We start from the raw sequence: 20,581 nt of genomic DNA on the forward strand, positions 1-20,581 counted from the left end.
GGTTGGGTAAGACCTACTAATGTTACAGAGGTAAGGAGCTTTGTGGATTTAGCTAGCTACTACCGTCGATTTGTCAAGGGATTTTCTTCTGTTGCTTCCCAATTGACAAATCTGACAAAGCAGAATGTTCCATTTATATGGTCGGACGAATGTGAAGAAAGCTTCCAGAACCTCAAGACCTTGTTGACTAGTGCGCCAATTCTTACCTTGCAGTTGAAGGTCAGAACTTCATTGTTTACTGTGATGCATCTTATTCTGGTTTGGGTGCAGTACTAATGCAAGAAAGGAATGTAATTGCTTATGCTTTGAGGCAATTAAAGGTGCATAAACGTAACTATCCGACCCATGATTTGGAGTTGACTACAGTTGTGTTTGCATTAAAGCAATGGAGACATTATCTATATGGGGTTAAGTGTGAAGTCTATACAGATCATCGCAGTTTACAGTATGTCTTTACTCAGAAAGATTTCAATTTGAGATAGAGGAGGTGGATGGAACTACTGAAGGACTATGATATTACTATCTTGTATCACCCGGGAAAAGCTAATGTTGTGCCAGATGCTTTAAGTAGAAAAGCAGGGAGCATGGGAAGTCTAGCTCACCTGCAGGTTTCTAGACCCCCATTGGCTAGAGAGGTTCAGACTCTGGCTAATGACTTTATGAGGTTGGATGTACTGGAGAAGGGAGGATTTTTGGCCTATGTGGAGGCAAGATCTTCCTTTCTTGACAAAATTAAGGGAAAACAGTTCACTGATGAAAAACTGATCCGGATTCGAGATATGGTATTGCGAGGAGAGGCTAAAGAAGAAAAAATTGATGAAGAAGGCATTTTGAGAATTAAGGGAAGGGTATGTGTGCCCTGCGTAGATGATTTGATTCACACTATTCCTAAAGAGGCTCATAGTTCAAGGTATTCTATACATCCTGGTAAAAAAACCAGGATATCGTGACTCAAAGCAACATTTTTTGTTGAGTAGGATGAAGTGTGACATTGTTGATTTTATTGCCCAATGCTCGAATTGTCAGCAAGTAAAATATGAACACCTGAGGCCTGGAGGAACACTTCAGAGAATGCCCATTCCTGAATGGAAGTGGGAGAGAATTGCAATGGATTTTGTAGTTGGTATTCCAAAGACATTGGGTAAGTATGACTCCATTTGGGTAATTCTTGATAGATTAACTAAATCTGTTCACTTCATTCCGGTTAAGGTGACTTACAATGCAGTGAACTTAGCCAGACTCTATATCTAAGAAATTGTCCGATTGCATGGAGTTCCACTTTCCATCATATCAGATAGAGGTACGCAATTTACTTCTAAGTTCTGGAGATCATTGCATGCTAAATTAGGTACTACGTTGGATCTTAGTACTGCATTTCACCCTCAGACCGATGGTCAGTCTGAGCGAACGATTCAGGTTTTGGAGGATATGCTTCGTGCATGTGTGATAGAGTTTGGTGGTCATTGGGATAACTTCTTGCCCTTAGCGGAGTTTTCATACAATAATAGCTATCACTCAAGTATTTATATGGCCCCATTCGAGGCATTGTATGAGAGAAGATGTAGGTCTCCCATTGGGTGGTTTGATGCATTTGAGGTTAGACCTTGGGGTACTTACCTTCTGAGGGAATTGTTAGATAAAGTGAAATACATTCATGAAAAGCTTATAGCCGCTCAGAACAGGCAGAAAGAATATGCAAACTGAAAGGTTAGAGACTTGGATTTTATGGAGGGTGAGCATGTCTTGCTAAAGGTTTCGCCCATGAAAGGGGTGATGCGGTTTGGTAAGCGAGGTAAGCTTAGTCCGAGGTACATTGGTCCATTTGTAAGTTCATAAGCGCGTGGGGGAGGTGGCTTATGAATTGACATTGCCTCCAGGACTCTCAGGAGTGCACCCGGTATTTCATGTGTCTATGCTGAAAAGATACCATGGAGATGGAAACTACATTATTCTTTGGGATTCAATTCTTCTTGGTGAGAATTTTTCTTAGGAGGAGGAGCCTGTTGCAATTTTATATAGAGAAGTCCGCAAGTTGAGATCAAGGGAGATTGCATCCATCAAGGTTCAGTGTAAGAATCGGCCAGTTGAAGAGTCCACTTGGGAGAAGGAGGCTGACATGAAAGAAAGATATCCACATCTTTTTACAGATCCAGGTACTCTTTCTCGCCCTTGTCTTTCTTCTTGTGATCGTTCGAGGACGAACGATGGGTAAATTGGTATATATTGTAACGACTTGTTTACTCGTTTCGAGCAGTAGAATCATTTGTGATAAAAACTGACTGGGTCGACGAATCACGGGTCGGACCATCATGGTCATGACGACCGTCATTGACTCCGTCGTCCCACACTTGTGTAATTTTCCTGTGGGTTATGGGATCAACTCTCTGAACTTCGCGACGAAATTGCAGCACGAACCGTCGTAGACACGACGGATCGTCACAAACATCCTTACTGAATTTGACTCTCTAAACATCATGACGGACCTGCAGGACGGACCGTCACAGGTATATCAGGCCGTCACGAGCGGCGTAACCTCGACCGGGTCAAATTTCTGCTAAAAGTTTTAAGGGGTGTTTTGGACTATTTATGACAAACGGTATGAAATTAGTGGGTAAGTTTAATAACTTATTTACTTGGGGGTTAAAGGAGGTAACCTTGAAAATAAATAATGGGTTACTTTTATCATAATGAATTATATGATAATTAGGGTAAAAGGAAAAGAATCTGCAGAAGAAAAATAAAAAGAAGAGAAGGAATGAACGAGCGAGAGAGGGAGAAACGAAGAGGAAAGCAAAAAGGCATTGGGAAGTAGCTTACTTGATCACGATTCTTCGGTGGAGGTAGGTTATGGTTTATGCTATTTCATAGTAAACTCTAAATAGCGATTGATATGTATTGGGTAGTATTGTAAAGTCTTCTATATGCTTGATTGTGTGTTCATATGTTGTGATTGTGGAATCCTAAATCTTATCCCTCTCTATTAAGATGATGCATTAACATAAAAGAGGCTTGATGAACTAAAGCAATGAGATTAGGGGATGGGGTGTCACGTTCCGACACGTAGTATTAGGGGATCGGGTGTCACGTTCTGACACGTAGTATTACGGGATTAGGTGTCACGTTCCGACATGTAGTATTAGCGGATCAAGTGTCACGTTCCGACACGTAGTATTAGGGGATCGGGTGTCACGTTCCGACACGTAGTATTAGGGGATCGGAGTGTCACGTTCCGACACGATAATAACAAAGAGGTTGAATCTTGAATTACGTAATATACTCAAATTCAAAGAACCTATTTCCCAAATGAGTATGGTGTGGAGGCTTGAGCCCTCATGGGTGTGCTTGGTGTTGTGGCCAATGATTCTTGTACTTGTTGTTGTCACCAGTTAAGTGTTGTAGTTGATTTTATACTATTATTCGATATATATTGCTTTCTATTCTGAGTTGGCCGATGTTACCTACTCAGTACTTGTTCCTTGTACTGACCCCTACTTGTATTTTTTTCTTTGTTAATTGTGGAGTGCAGCAAACGTGCCATCGACTTCGACTCTTCTGCAACTCTAGCCAGTCTCCAGTATATCAGAATTCAGGGTGAGCTACTGTTCCTAGCTCGGACTGGATTCTCTCATTTCAGCTTGATGCCCTTGAAGTTCGGACATGGACCATCTGTTTTACTTACTTTAGCTTCTTAATTATTCTTAGATTTAGAAACTTGAGAATAGATGTTCTTGGTGTGATGACTTCCAGATTTTGGGGATAATAGTTGATAAATTTTAGAAGCTTATTTACTGGTTATATTAATAAGATTTTGAGACTTCCGCATTATATATGTTTCATTATGGTTTAAATGATGGGGTTTAGATTTGTTGGTTCGCTCACATAATTGGATAAGTGTGGGTGCCACTCGCGGATCGTTTTGGGTCGTGACAAGTTAGTTTTGATAGTTCTAAAGCTTATGAGTATAAATCATATTTTTCTAAAAAGGTGAAATGTATTTTTCAAATCCTATGGCCAAACACATGGTGAAATTTAACTCAAATTTTCACTCAATAATATTTTCTAAGAATATTTAGAAATCTATGGCCAAACGCTAACTTAGTACTAGTCTAAATAATTTTAGTACAAATCTTGTTAGATGTTGAAGACATTTGATCTTATGAGGGTTAGGTTTGCCGCTTGCATGCTACTTTGTAAGATCAACTAATAATATATGCTTTAGAAAAGTTATTTAACATGTTGATTGTAGTTAAATTTAAATTATGTGTCTAAGGTTGATTAACTTTCTTCAATTGGTTCGCTACTATCGAAGTTGAAGATCTTTATACCTCTCGAATAACATATATCTTCTAGTCTTTTTAGTTTTGTTGTTGCTTCTATTGTGTCATCGGTCTTCTCATGCCTGATTATCGCCTAAAAAAGATGGTTGTGTCGTGCATAATCCTTAAGGAGTCTCTCAGTTGCATGGGATGTTATCTTATCAAACTGATCTTCCACTACAAGAATTATTGGAAGCCTTTCATTATATTCACTAATATACGTATCCGTACATAGTGCGATTATTTTGAAGTATAATAATTTTTTATTTATAATTAACTAAATACGAATTATTATTAACAAAAATATTGTATAATCATATATAATGTATTAATTATACATATAGAAATAATACTAACAAAAGTTTACACTAATGTATGTGTAATATATAAGTGTATGTTCATCAAAGACTCTAAACATCATAATAACAACTTCTCATTTTTCTAGTATGATGTAGATTAAAAGCATATGTGTAATGTGTTGAATTGATATTTGTACTAATTAATTAAATAAATAAATTTTAAATTCAAAAATTGAGTTTCTTTTGGATATAATACGTGATATGTTTTAATTCTAATATTATATATTGCTAGTATGCATACTCGCGTGTTGCAAGGATATTGTAAAATGTTAAAGTTATAATTTAATTTTTTTTTAATTTATTATTAAAATTGTAGTTGAATATATGAGATGAGGAACATTTATTATTTAAAATAAATATAAAGAAATAATTTTCTTTTTTTTTAAATATATGAAAAATATATAAAAATTTGATTGAATATTTAAAATTTATTATGCGTCATATTATTAAGGATAGTCGAATATAACAAAGTCATAAATTTAAATGATGCAATACTTGAATAAATTTAAAAAATCATAAGAATTTTTATTTACTATAAATATATACAATAAGTTTTGAAGAATGAGTAACATGTATTAAACAAAAATTAATATAAATAATAATAATTATCACTTAAAACTTAATATAATTGGAGATTAAATTTAAAAATGTGTTATAAATTACATTTATTATACTCTCAACTGTTAATTTAAGTTGAAATGGAATGAGTAATAAATATTTTTAAAATTTAATAATGTATTGAAGTAAGTCAAAGGAATGTTTCTTTTAGGAATATTGATGCGCGTGCCTGCATTATTTATTTATTACAAGTCATTAATGTGTGTACTTTTATATATATATATATATATATATATATATATACTAGATTCGGCCAGGCTCGTGCTAAAGCACAGGCCCAACATAGTTAATTTTAGTGTCCTATTTCAAAATAACAACACAACCAAATTAATTTTATGTTGATTTTAGTGTCGCCTATTTCATTGCAACAATATAACCGACTCAATTGAACTATATAGGTAGAACATGACATCGTCATATACCTGTACGAAAATATAAGTTCATATACCTTTAAATAATATTCATCATTTTGTTTAAAATAGGCTATGTATCACAAATACATGATTGGGTAAGTGATAATACACAAATACATGATTGGATAAGTGATGATAATTGCAAACAACCACTCCATGTCTATAAACATGATAGACAGAGAGACCAATAAATTTCTTGTAGGTGATATATTGCTATCTTATTCACATTCTCGAGTCCTATATCATCAATAAACTCACTTCATAAATAATCAATATTAGTGAATTTGAAAAAGCATACATGTTTTCATTGACAATTTACTACCATGGTGTTGCTTACCAATCTTATAATACACCAACTCAAAATTTTAAGCATATGGTGCACAATAACATTATGTTGAACTCAAGTCTAGCTTTCTCAAACTTCTACTACACCAAATCAATTTTTTAAAGTATGTACTGCGGCAATGTACATTATATTGAACTCAAGTCTAGCTTTCTCAAACTTCTTTCATAAGCCAAATAACAAGGTAATTCTAATAATAAAATGAGGACTGAAATGATGTATCATATCTACTGAAGCAACCTAAATGTCATTATTAAGTAACATATGAGTGACTGTTGTTCTTTTCCATGTTAGGTCCTTCCTCGATTTCACTAAGTACGTTTATTTTTCTTTCCGATTAGAAAGATACACCTCTAATGGAAGACAACATGAGAGTGTTTCAGTCAAATACGTATATAATCGATACCTTCCCAAAATTATCAAACACATGAAATTCAAAGACTATAGACAACCAATGATGATTTTCACTTCCACAACAGAATTAGAGAGGAAAAGAAAATATACATTAGGCAATAAAGAATATCTTGTACGTGATTTCTACTACTTCAATTAGAAAAATAAAATGGAAAAGTGCTCACTGAACATTGTGTTTTAAATTGATGTCCAGCTTGGTGAAACTAAAAATTCATTGAAAATAAGAAGGGAGGCTTCAGCAAGTAAGATATCTATATAACATCCATAAGTGTTCAGTTCATCTAATGCTTCAGCTATGGAATTCACTAGGGTAACTGTGCAGCAAGAAGAAAACATAGAAGGTGAAAAATCTCAATGTAAAAGAGAGTAAAGAATAAGAAAAATAAATCCAGATTTCTTGATCATTGAGTGTAACATTTGAAATGAAGCATTAACATTCTTTTAAGCCGTTGGAGAAAAGAGACCTTGAATCAAGAATTCACAATCATACATTAATATGGCATCTTCCTATTAAGTTTTAAGAAATAGAGAGGCAATAACGAAAAAACACTCTTTAAATCTCAAGAATGAGATTTTTCAAATGTGTATCTGAGTTAGTTGTTGTTGAATCATGTCACCTCATGTCAAGTCTTACAAATGGAAACACGGGGGAAAAAAAATCCTAATGACAGATTTTAATCTTGAAATTTCTCTACTCCCTTAGGAGAATACCACTACAACTGCGAGGTAGAGAGGCTCAATATTAGCCCACTAAACATGTCATGATGAAAGACAACAAATATACTATATAATTCAGTAGTAATGTAGTATTATACCTAATCCAATACTTCCCCAAGATGGAAAATATAACAGAGTGATGCAATGCAGGAAATAACAATAATAAGGTATATAATTTTGCATTATACTATAGAATGCCATGATAATTAGGAATGAATTTTTTCAAAAAAATCATTGACCGACTTATTTCATTGTGATTTAATATGAAATAAGATATTTGCACAAATATTATCCTAGTAACAACATTAATTAATAAGGGCAAACACTTTCTCAAAACTCTTAATGTCGGTGTCAACAATTGAACTCTCAAATTGCTCATATTCATATGACAAATAAAACAAGAATTATCCAAATGAGATTTTTCTTCCCTGAGAATATATTAAAAACAATTATTTTTTATGCATATCAAATATACAGGAACATCTAGTCCATCAAAATTAAGAAGCTCGGTTTCTATTACATCAGACACTGTACAAAAATTTTACAGTAAAATTCTTCAAAAAGAATTTACAGTAACAGAGACCATAAATTCCAGTAGTAGTACTTCAGATGTAAGCATCATCAATGTACCATCTTTACATTAATGTTAGTCAGAAAACAAAATATTATTTCCTTCTTCTATCTTTTTTTTGGAACTTCGTTTTGTCAATAGATTAAAAGATGTCAAATCATTTGCTTTATTAACATGGGCATCAAGTGCCGAACATAGCATAGACCAAACTGTATATTTACTTGACTATTATTTGAGTATGCTCCCAACATTTTAATTTTCAAAAATAACGTATTATTTTAAAAGCTAATCTAATATTATCGAACAACATTTATTCTGATGATAGTAGCATTTGTAAATCATTATAAAAATCACAACCCCCAAGAAAAAAGAACAATTACACCGTTGATTCAAACAAAGTACTCATAAAAGAGAATTCAAAACAAATTAAGTTAATTAGTACCATCGTTTGTTACTTTGCAGTTTGTGTTATCACCTTCCAATGATACTCATAGATTTTAACCCAGTAATGCCATTGAATTTTGAAATTTACAAGTGTGGAAAGAATTGAGAAGGAGTCCGAGAAGGGAAAAAATAATGAAGAAAAAATAAGGCATAAACAATATTAATCAAAAAATATACCTATAACTTGAACACAATAGCAGTGAAAACACAAATACCCTTGAGGCTTGGGAGCAAGATCAGAAACTTGTTGATAGTACTCGGCAAACATTTCTAACATGTGAAAGACATGGCAAAATAATCAAGTACTCCATAGAAAATGACTTTGACATAAAATCAGACACCTTGGATGCGCAATCCATTTCTTAATCTAAATGCATGTGTAAATCAGGTAAAAGTACTAACATGTTGTTGGAATCTTAGCAAGAAATCATACTAAAACAATTAGAAAGTAACAAATAAAAGATATGAAATTAACACCCATAAAAATAAAGAAAGATTGGATAAGATCTAGTCAATTCTCACCAAAATAGCTAGAAATTTGCATAGATGGTTTGTAATAGAGAAGAAGATGACACAAGTGAGGAGGAGGAGGAGGAGGAAAGAGACCGACCAAGAATGAGAGTTGAAAACGAAAATAGAAAAGATAGAGAAAAAAAGAAATTACGGCAATGACTTTCAAGTGCAGTACAGGTGTCTATGCAAGGGAGAAACTAAAAAGATATTATTGACAGTACAATTCACATAGCATTTGGTACTGCTATGCAATGCAGTGTTACCCTCTTTGTCCTAAATTCACGGTACAACATATGTTACTTTAACTATAACATTTTATGGCTGTGTTAGTCCTTCTAACTGTCATTTCTAAATAAGGGAGATATATATATATATATATATATATATATATATATATATATATATATATATATATATATATATATATATATATATATATGATTTTATTAGTTTAGTATTATTAAAATAAGGTCAATATAAGTAAATTGGGAAAAAAGTAAAATCTAAGACTTTTGGACAACCCAACATATAACAAAATTTTATGGGCAAAAAGTAAATGGAAAGTAAAATGGAAAAAGCGTAAAACAAACAAAATGGATATCTCTGGAAGGAAATTTTTTACCGTGAGTCACAAGTATAATGTGATAAAAATTATATAAGGCATATTTATATTTTGGCAGGTGGATTTATTTCAGAAAATTGACCAAATTCTTCTCTCTCTTTATTTTCACTTTTTTTTTTCTTTTTCTTACTTTTTCTAAAATTTCTTTTCTAACAATTGTTCCAAATTTCACACTTAAATAGTTTTATTCATAAAAATTATGAAATTTAAAAAACCTTGACTAACTCATTTTATTTCAACATTTTGTTGTTATTTTTCATTTCAAATTAGTTATTTATATTTTAAAAAAAATTTATATAAAATTATTTGTTAATTTATAAGTTATAATTAATTATAATTTTCTATTTTATTATAATAATTAATTATTTTTAAAAGTATAAATAAAATTTATAAAGTTACCCCCGAAAATTGAGGTTTAAATTAGTAAAATTATTATTCTATTTATGATTTTAAAAAAATTTGTGAAAGAAAAAAAATAGATTATTAGTATGAAAACAAAGAGGGTAAAAATTTAATATGTTCTTTTATTTTTCTCTCAACAATTCCATAGTCAAAAAGCACTTCAATTCACAAATACTCTTCAATAAGTAAATATAACGGAAAGAACATCATGATCTGTAACGACACGTTAGTCGTTTTGAGCAGTAGAGTTTATTTCTGGTAATTACAGTTTGAGTCGACGGGTCCCACGACGAACCGTCATGGGCACGACGGACCGTCGAGGGGGTCTCGTTCCAAAACACTTAGAATTTTGAAAAATTGGCTACTGAGAACAACTCTCTGAACTATGTGACGACTCAACAGGACGGACCGTCGCAGGCACGAGGGCCCGTCACAGACTGCTTAACCCTGACTGGGTCGGATTTCTGTTAAATATTTTAAGGGGCGTTTTGGACTATTCCTGCTTATAATTATTTAATTTGGGGTTTAATGTTAATAATTCAATTACTTGGGGTTAAAGGAGATAACATTGGATTAATTAATGGGTTACTTTTACCATCTTTCATGCTTAATTATATGCTAACTAGGGTAAAAGAAAGAGGGTTTGAATAAGAAAAAGAAAAAGAACAGAGAGAGAGGGAGAAACGATCGATTGAGAGGGAGGAAGAACGCATCTTTGGGAAAGTAGATTGCTTGATCGCAATTCTTCGGTGGAGGTAGGTTATGGTTTATGCTATTCGTAGTAAACTCTTAATAGCAAATGATATGTATTGGCTAGTGTTGTAAACCCTTCTATATGCTTAATTGTATGCTTGCATGAATGTGATTATATAATTGTGATAAAATAAGCATGATGAAGCTATTGAATCCTAAATCTTGAAAAACCCTAATCTACTTTGTTAATGATGATGCCTTTGTATAAAAGAAGGCTTGATGAACGAAAGAAGTGAGATTAGGGGACCGGGTGCCACATTCCGGTACCAGGATAGTATATGAGGATCGGAGTGTCACGTTCCGACATCAGGATAGTATATGGATCGGGTGCCACGTTCCGGTACCAGGATAGTATATGAGGATCGGAGTTTCACGTTCCGACACCAGGATAGTATATGGATCGGGTGCCACGTTCCGGTACTAGGATAGTATATGAGGATAGGAGTGTCCCGTTCCGACATAAGGATAGTATATGGATCGGGTGCCACGTTCCGGTACCAGGATAGTATATGAGGATCAGAGTGTCACGTTTCGACACCAGGATAGAATATGGATCGGGTGTCACGTTCCAACACTAGGATAGTATATGAGGATCGGAGTGTCACGTTCCGGCACAAGGATTAGTAAAGAGAATGAATCTTGAAATATATTAATATACTCAATTTAATGAACCTAATTCCCAAATGAGTATGATGGGGAGGCGTGAGTCCTCATTGATGTGCTTGGTGTTGTGACCAAGGGTTATGGTAATTGTAAATGCCGCATGTTGAGTATTTTAGTTGATTTTATATTATTTTATATATACTGTTTTCTATTTTGAGTTGGCCGATGATATCTACTCAGTACTTGTGTTTGTACTGACCCCTACTTGTATGTTTCTTTCTTTGTTATTTGTGGAGTACAGCAAACGTACCGTCGTCTTCAACTCAATCGCAACTCTAGCCAGTCTTCATTACACCGGATTTCTGGGTGAGCTAACACTTCTAGCTTGGACTGGATCTTCTTCTTCATGTCTTGATGCCTAGAAGTTCCGGCATGGAATAGTTTTTTATTTATTCTACGCTTTCTAGATACTTTTAGAATTAGTAATTTGAGGATAGATGTTCTTGTGATGATGACTTCCAGATTTTGGCGATAATGATAAATTTTGAGTTTTAGAAGTTATTATTGAGTTTTAAGTCTTCCGCATTTTATTCTGTTTACTATGTTTGAAAATGTTGGGGTTTAGATTGGTTGGTTTGCGCACATAGTAGGATAAGTGTGGGTGCCACTCGCGACCCATTTTTGATCGTGACAAACTTGGTATCAGAGCATTAGGTTCGTTGGTCTCATCGCACAAGAACGGGTGTAGTAGAGTCTTAAAGAACGGTAGGGGGACGCCTTTACTTTTCTTTGAGAGACTATAACACTTTAGGAAAATTCCATTCTTTCTTTCTTTCGTGCTATTAATTGGATCCAATTGTTATCTAGGTGATACAAATTGGTATCTGACCATCTTCACTCTATTTCGTAGTTGGTTAGAAATAGAGCAACAACTACGCCAACACCAACACCGGCAGGACAGGGTGCGTGTGCGCCAGCCACTGGGGCTTTAGCTCGAAGAGGAGCAGTGACAAGGGGTCGTGGTAGAGGTCGTGGGAGGACGTCCTCTAGAGGAAGAGGACAAGCACCTGTCCCATCTAGTACTAGGGCGGTGACTCCTCCACCGACTAAGGAAGTAGTAAGAGAGGGTGAGGAAGGGGAAAGTGAGCAAGTGCAGAATGAGGAATTACCACCCCAACCTACCCCAGAGATGATTAATCAGGTTCTTGCTTATCTTAGCGGGTTAACTGATCAAGGCCAGACATCTCCAGTGTTTTCTGCACCAGCACCTCAGATTCCGGAAGTACGACAGGCCACTGCTGAGGCTCCCCGTATGGATGCCTCATTGGAAATAGGCACGTTTCCTCGTTTTACTACAAGGCCTATAATGACAAGCGATCAGCATGAACTTTTCAGTAAGTTCTTGAAATTGAAACCTCCAGTATTCAAGGGTGCTGAATCCGAGGATGCCTATGATTTTCTGGTTGATTGTCATGAGTTACAACATAAAATGGGCATAGTGGAACGATTTGGCGTTGAGTTTGTAACCTATAAGTTTCAGGGAAATGCCAAAATGTGGTGGCGGTCACATGTTGAGTGTCAACCCGCACAGGCACCACCTATGACTTGGGCGTCGTTCTCTATCTTATTTATGGAGAAGTTTATCCGCTGCACCTTGAGGGATAGGAGGAGAGATGAGTTCTTGAGCCTAGAGCAAGGCAAGATGTCGGTGACTGCGTATGAGGCTAAGTTCCGTGCATTATCCAGGTATGACACCCAGCTTTGCTTCAGTCCACAAGAGCGGATTCGCCGTTTTGTGAAGGGGTTGATGTCAGATTTGCGGATTTCAGCCTTACAGGTAGCGGCTACAGCGAAATCCTTTCAGGAAGTGGTAGACTTCGTGATAGAGGTGGAGGGTGTGAAGCCAGATGACTTCACCATGGCATCGACATCTAAAAGGTTTCGTAAGGGAGGTGAGTTTAATGGTTCTTACTCTAGAGGGCAAGGTTCAGGAGGTTATCAAGCCCGACCTATTCAGTCTTCACCGCAGACTGTAGTTGGGGGTCCACCGCAGACTGGTCAACACTTCTCTGAGTTTGGAGGTTATCCCCATACTTCGTCATTCTCACAGAGACCTATGCTTGAATCCAGAGAGTGTTATGGATGTGGGGAGACTGGACACATTAGGAGAAATTGTCCAAAACAGAGTGACAGACCCCCAATAATCAAAGGTAGAGGTGGTCATGGAAGAGGTCATTATTCGAGAGGACGTGGTGGCTGAGGTAATGGTGGTCATAAAAACGGCCGGAGTGATGGGAAAACTGGAAATACTGTAGCGCAACATGGTAGGGATAACGGACAGACCGGTGATAGGGCCCATTGTTATGCTTTCCCTTGGAGATCTGAAGCGGAGACATCTGATGCTGTCATCACAGGTAATCTTTTGGTTTGTGATTGCATGGCTTTTGTATTGTTTGATCCTGGATCCACATTTTCATATGTATCTTCCTCATTTGCTACTGGTCTTAATTTACATTGTGAATTGCTTGACATGCCTATTCGTGTTTCTACTCCGGTGGGTGAGTCAGTGATAGTTAAAAAGGTGTATAGGTCTTGTCCTGTGACTTTTATGGAGAGCAATACTCATGTAGAGTTGGTTATCTTAGAAATGGTTGACTTCGATGTAATTCTGGGTATGACTTGGCTTTCTTCGAATTACGCAATCTTATATTGTAATGCTAAAACTCTAACGTTGGCCAAGCCTGGGACAGAGGCGTTAGTGTGGGAGGGTTACTACAATTCCACTCCAGTTCGTATCATCTCCTTCCTCCGCGCTAAGAAAATGATTAGAAAGGGTTGTTTAGCTTTCTTGGCACACCTCAGGGATGATACTACCCAAGTACCTTCAATTGAGATGGTTTCAATAGTCAGTGAGTTTCTGGATGTGTTTCCGACAGACCTTCCTGGTATGCCACGGGATAGGGATATTGACTTTTCCATTGATCTAGAGCCGGGTACTCTCCCAATTTACATACCTCCATATAGAATGGCTCCAGCAGAGTTAAGGGAGTTAAAGGCCCAACTTCAAGAGTTGCTAAGTAAAGGTTTCATTAGACCAAGTGCATCCCCTTGGGGTGCTCCGGTGTTATTTGTGAAGAAGAATGATGGGAGTTTTCGGATGTGCATTGACTACAGACAACTGAATAAGGTAACTATTAAGAACAAGTATCCTCTTCCTCGCATCGACGATTTGTTCGATCAGTTACAAGGTGCTTGTACCTTCTCAAAAATCGATTTGAGATCTGGTTACCATCAATTGAAAATACGGGCAACGGATGTGCCCAAGACTGCTTTTCGGACAAGATATGGGCATTATGAGTTCTTAGTAATGTCTTTTGGGCTTACGAATGCCCCTACTGCTTTCATGATCTTGATGAACGGGATTTTCAAGCCATATCTTGATCTCTTTGTCATTGTATTCATTGATGACATACTTGTATACTCGAAGAACAAGAAAGAACATGAGGAACACTTGAGAATGGTATTGGAAATGTTGAGGGAGAAAAAGCTTTATGCCAAATTCTCTAAGTGCTAGTTCTGTCTAGATTCAGTGTTCTTCTTGGGGCACGTAGTTTCTAAGGATGGAGTGATGGTGGATCCTTCTAAGATTGAAACAGTGAGGAATTGGGTAAGACCTACTAGTGTGTTAGAAATAAGGAGCTTTGTTGGTTTAGCCAGCTACTACCGTCGATTTGTCAAGGGATTCTCTTCTATTGCTTCCCAATTGACGAACTAGACTAAGCAGAATGTTCCATTTTTATGGTCGGATGAATGTGAAGAAGACTTTTAGAAACTTAAGACCTTGCTGACTACTGCACCTATCCTTACCTTGCCAGTAGAGGGTAAGAACTTCATTGTTTATTGTGATGTCTCCTATTCTGGTTTGGGTGCAGTGCTAATGCAAGAGAAAAGTGTAATTGCTTATGCTTCGAGGCAATTAAAGGTGCATGAATGTAATTATCCTACCCATGATTTGGAGTTGGCTGCGGTAGTGTTTGCATTAAAGCAATGGAGACATTATCTATATGGGGTCAAGTGTGAAGTCTATACGGATCATCGTAGCCTACAATATGTCTTTACTTAGAGGGATTTGATTTTGAGACAGAGGAGGTGGATGGAACTACTAAAGGATTATGATGTTACCATCTTGTATCATCTAGGAAAGGCTAACGTTGTGGCTGACGCCTTAAGTAGAAAAGCAGGGAGCATGGGTAGTTTAGCCCACTTACAAGTTTCTAGACGCCCATTGGCTAGAGAGGTTCAGACTCTGGATAACGACTTTATGAGGTTAGAAGTAATGAGAAGGGAGGATTTTTAGTCAGTGTGGAGGCGAGATCTTCTTTTCTTGATAAGATCAAGGGAAAACAGTTTGATGATGAGAAACTAAGCCGAATTCGGGATATGGTGTTGCGAGGAGAGGCTAAAGAAGCAATAATGGATGAGGAAGGTGTTTTGAGAATTAAGGGAAGGGTATGTGTGCCCCGTGTTGATGATTTGATCAACACTATTCTTACAGAGGCTCACAGCTCCGGATATTCTATACATCCTGGTGCAACCAAGATGTACCGTGACCTAAAGCAACACTTTTGGTGGAGTAGAATGAAGCGCGACATTGTTGATTTTGTTGCCAAATGTCCAAATTGTAAGCAAGTAAAGTATGAACACCAGAGGCTCGGAGGAACACTTCAGTGAATGCCCATTCCTGAATGGAAGTGGGAGAGAATTGCAATGGACTTCGTGGTTGGTCTTCCAAAGACATTGGGGAAGTTTGACTCTATTTGGGTAATTGTTGACAGACTAACTAAGTCTGCTCACTTCATCCCGGTCAAGGTGACCTACAATGTAGAGAAGTTAGCCAGACTCTACATCTCAGAAATTGTTCGATTGCATGGAGTTCCACTTTCCATCATATCAGATAGAGGTACGCAGTTTACTTCTAAGTTTTGGAGAACATTGCATGCTGAATTAGGTACTAGGTTTGACTTTAGTACTGCATTTCACCCTCAGACCGATGGTCAGTCTGAGCAAACAATTCAGGTGTTGGAAGATATGCTTCGTGCATGTGTGATAGAATTTTGGGATCATTGGGATAACTTCGTACCCTTAGCGGAGTTTTCATACAATAATAGCTATCACTCAAGTTTTGATATGGATCCTTTCGAAGCATTGTATGGGAGGAGATGTAGGTCTCCCATTGGTTGGTTTGATGCATTTGAGGTTAGACCTTGGGGCATTGATCTTTTGATGGATTCATTAGAGAAGGTGAAATCTATTCAAGAAAAGCTTTTAGTGGCTCAAAGTAGGCAAAAGGAATATGCAGATCAAAAGGTTAGAGACTTGGAGTTGAATGGAGGGTGAGCAAGTCTTGCTGAAGGTTTCGCCTATGAAAGGGGTGATGCGGTTTGGAAAAAGAGGTAAGCTAAGCCCAAGGTATATTGGACCATTTGAAGTACTTAAGCGAGTAGGGGAGGTGGCTTATGAATTAGCCTTGCCCCCAGGACTGTCAAGAGTGCATCCGGTATTTCATGTGTGTATGTTGAAAAGATACCATGGGGATGGAAACTACATTATTGGATGGGATTCAGTTCTGCTTGATGAGAATTTGACTTATGAGGAGGAGCCTGTTGCCATTTTGGATAGAGAAGTCCGCAAGTTGAGATCAAGGGAGATTGCATCCATCAAAGTTCAATGGAAGAATCGAACAATTGAAGAGTCAACTTGGGAGAAGGAAGCTGATATGCAAGACAGATACCCACACCTGTTTACAGATTCAGGTACTCCTTTTCACCCTTATTTTTCTTCTTGTTATCATTCGGGGACGAACGATGGGTAAATTGGTATCTTTTGTAACGACCTGTTAGTCGTTTTGAGCAGTAGAGTTTATTTCTTGTAACTACGGTGTGAGTCGATGGATCCCACGATGAACCGCCATGGGCACGACAGACCATCGAGGGGGTCTCGTTCTAAAACACTTAGAATTCTGAAAAATAGGGTACTGAGAACAACTCTCTGAACTCTGTGACGACTCAGCAGGACGGACCGTCGCAGGCACGACTGCCCGTCACAGACTGCGTAACCCTGGCTGGGTCGGATTTCTGTTAAATATTTTAAGGGGCGTTTTGTACTATTCCTACTTGTAATTATTTAATTTGGGGTTTAATGTTAATAATTCAATTACATGGGGGTTAAAGGAGATAACCTTGGATTAATTAGTGTGTTACTTTTACCATCTTTAATACTTAATTATATGCTAATCAGGGTAAAAGAAAGAGGGTTTGAATAAGAAAAATAAAAAGAACAGAGAGAGATAGAGAGAGAAACGATCGATTGAGTGGGAGGAAGAATGCAGCTTTAGGAAAGTAGATTGCTTGATCGCAATTCTTCGGTGGAGGTAGGTTATGGTTTATGCTATTCGTAGTAAACTCTTAATAGCGAATGATATGTATTGGGTAGTGTTGTAAACCCTTCTATATGCTTAATTGTATGCTTGCATGAATGTGATTATATAATTGTGATAAAATAAGCATGATGAAGCTATTGAATCCTAAATCTTGAAAAACCCTAATCGACTTTGTTAATGATGATGCCTTGGTATAAAAGAAGGCTTGATGAACAAAAGTAGTTAGATTAGGGGATCGAGTGCCACGTTCCGGTACCAGGATAGTATATGAGGATTGGAGTGTCACGTTCCGACACTAGGATTGTATATGTATCGGGTGCCACGTTCTAGTACCAGGATAGTATATGAGGATCAGAGTGTCATGTTCCGACACCAGGATAGTATATGGATCGGGTGCCACGTTCCGGTACTAGGATAGTATATGAGGATAGGAGTGTCCCGTTCCGACATTAGGATAGTATATGAATCGGGTGCCAGGTTTCGGTACCAGGATAGTATATGAGGATCGGAGTGTCACGTTTTGACACCAGGATAGAATATGGATCGGGTGTCACGTTCCGACACTAGGATAGTATATGAGGATCGGAGTGTCACGTTCTGGCATAAGGATTAGTAAAGAGAATGAATCTTGAAATATGTTAATATACTCAATTTAATGAACCTAATTCCCAAATGAGTATGCTGGGGAGGCGTGAGTCCTCATTGATGTGCTTGGTGTTGTGACCAAGGGTTATGGTAATTGTAAATGCCGCATGTTGAGCATTGTAGTTGATTTTATGATATTATCTTATATATACTGTTTTCTATTTTAAGTTGGCCGATGATATCTACTCAGTATTTGTGTTTGTACTGACCTCTACTTGTATGTTTCTTTCTTTGTTATTTGTGGAGTACAGCAAACATACCGTCGTCTTCAACTCAATCTCAACTCCAGCCAGTCTTCATTACACCGGTTTTCAGGGTGAGCTAACGCTTCTAGCTTGGACTAGATCTTCTTCTTCATGTCTTGATGCCTAGAAGTTCCGGCATGGACTAGCTTTTTATTTATTCTAAGCTTTCTAGATACTTTTAGAATTAGTAATTTGAGGATAGATGTTCTTGTAATGATGACTTCCAGATTTTGGCGATAATGATAAGTTTTGAGTTTTAGGAGTTATTATTGAGTTTTAAGTCTTCCGCATTTTATTCTGTTTACTATGTTTGAAAATGTTGGGGTTTAGATTGGTTGGTTCGCTCACATAGTAGGATAAGTGTGGGTGCCACTCGCGACCCGTTTTGGGTCGTAACATGATCTTTACAAACAATTATATAAGTTTTGATACTATTGTCATGAAATTCAAAAAAAAAATCCATAAACACCAACATAAATATATATTATTCTGTCAATTTATACGATATTTTTTTCTAAAAATTCAAGGTAGGTGAAATTTGTTTAATATTTTGTTTATTACCTTTTCTTACACATTTCTTAAGAAAAGTTATCTATTCGTAAAGCCCAAATTAGTTACTTAGCGCAAATGAACATGGATTTAGTTCAAATTTTGTATGAATTTTATCCAATACAATTTATGTGTCTACAAATGCCCCTTACTGCGAGACTTCTCAATGTGTAGGGTTTTCGAAGTTTGGCGATAAGACTTGAAGTATTCATGAAAGTGTTTTCATTTTGTGAAGCTTGTCAACATATAGGCTTGCCGAATTTGACGACGAGAGTTGAAGTCTTTACGAAGCAAACTATATCACTCTTAAGACATTTGATTGACTCCATTTCTTCTGATAAATCAAGTTACATGGTAGGGTCATGTGCAACTCCATTTCAATGTGCTCCTAAGGACTTTTGTTCCTTTAATCCACTCGAGGGAAGTTATGGAGAACTCTCTCTCGAGTGGGATAATCAAATTGATATGACAAAGTTATATGAATTTTAAATTCAAAAAAAACTTTCAATATAGACATGAATACAAATTTGGACACCAACACTTAGGGTGTCATACAAGTCCTCAACGTTGAGTTTAAAAAAAAATATAACATGATTTGCTTCTTTTTTGCAAGCCTTCAACTTGAACACTTGCTATTTAATCACACCAAATTTTCTTTCCTTTACTTGATTTTGTAAGAAACATTCTTGAAATCTCAGTACTTATTGCTTTCCTTTTGAATGCTGGCAACTTCCATTTAGATGGAAAAATGTTTATGTGATTTTCTTCTTCCAATTTTGCCAAAGCTTTTCTTCTACAAGAAATAAAAATTGTTCAAAGAAACTTCAATATGAGAATCTCCCAACAATGAAGGGTTGATCACAGAATCATAGAAAAAAATAATTCTCCTAACCAAATCAATGTTTAACTCTAAATTTGGTGTCTTCTTTTCTCAATTTCGTGCAGTCCCATCAAAATATCATTTTCTTAGTGTAGAAATGTCCAAATGACGGGCGGATTAGTTTGGAAGAAACGAAATTTGTAGTACTGCGACCTATGTAAAATCACTGTTAAAAAAATCCTTATTGATGGGAATCAATTTCTGAAGTTAGATCTTAAATCTATCAGTTTTTCTCACAGCTAAGTGCAATCTTGACAAAGCATCATTTTATTGGGGTAGGAGAATTCAAACGATGAGAGGATTTATTATGGAGAAAGCAGACTTCTAGTACTACAACATATCCAAATATTAATGTTAGAAACCTTCCGGATTGACGAAAATCAATTTTTGAAGTTGTACCCGAAATCTGGACGTTCTTCTCACACCTATGCGCAATCTCGCCAAAATATCTTTTTCTTTGTGTAGAAGAATTCAAACGACAAGAAGCATGATTCTGCAGAAACTGGGCATTATGGGAATGAAGAAAGCAGCAGAAGAGTTGCACCCAAGTATGGGGCGACGGAGCCCACGACGGTCCGTCATGACCACGACGTTCCGTCGCGTGGTCCGTCGACCCAGCCGCGTTTTGGCAGATTTCCAGTAATTAGAATCCTTGTTTAATTAGGTTTTTATTTTTTTAATAAATAGTTCGAAAAACCTCATTTTTGAAGTTAGACTCTTGGAGATTAAACATCA

This window comes from Solanum lycopersicum, chromosome 9 (assembly GCF_036512215.1).
Source record: "Solanum lycopersicum chromosome 9, SLM_r2.1".
Lineage (NCBI taxonomy): Eukaryota > Viridiplantae > Streptophyta > Magnoliopsida > Solanales > Solanaceae > Solanum > Solanum lycopersicum.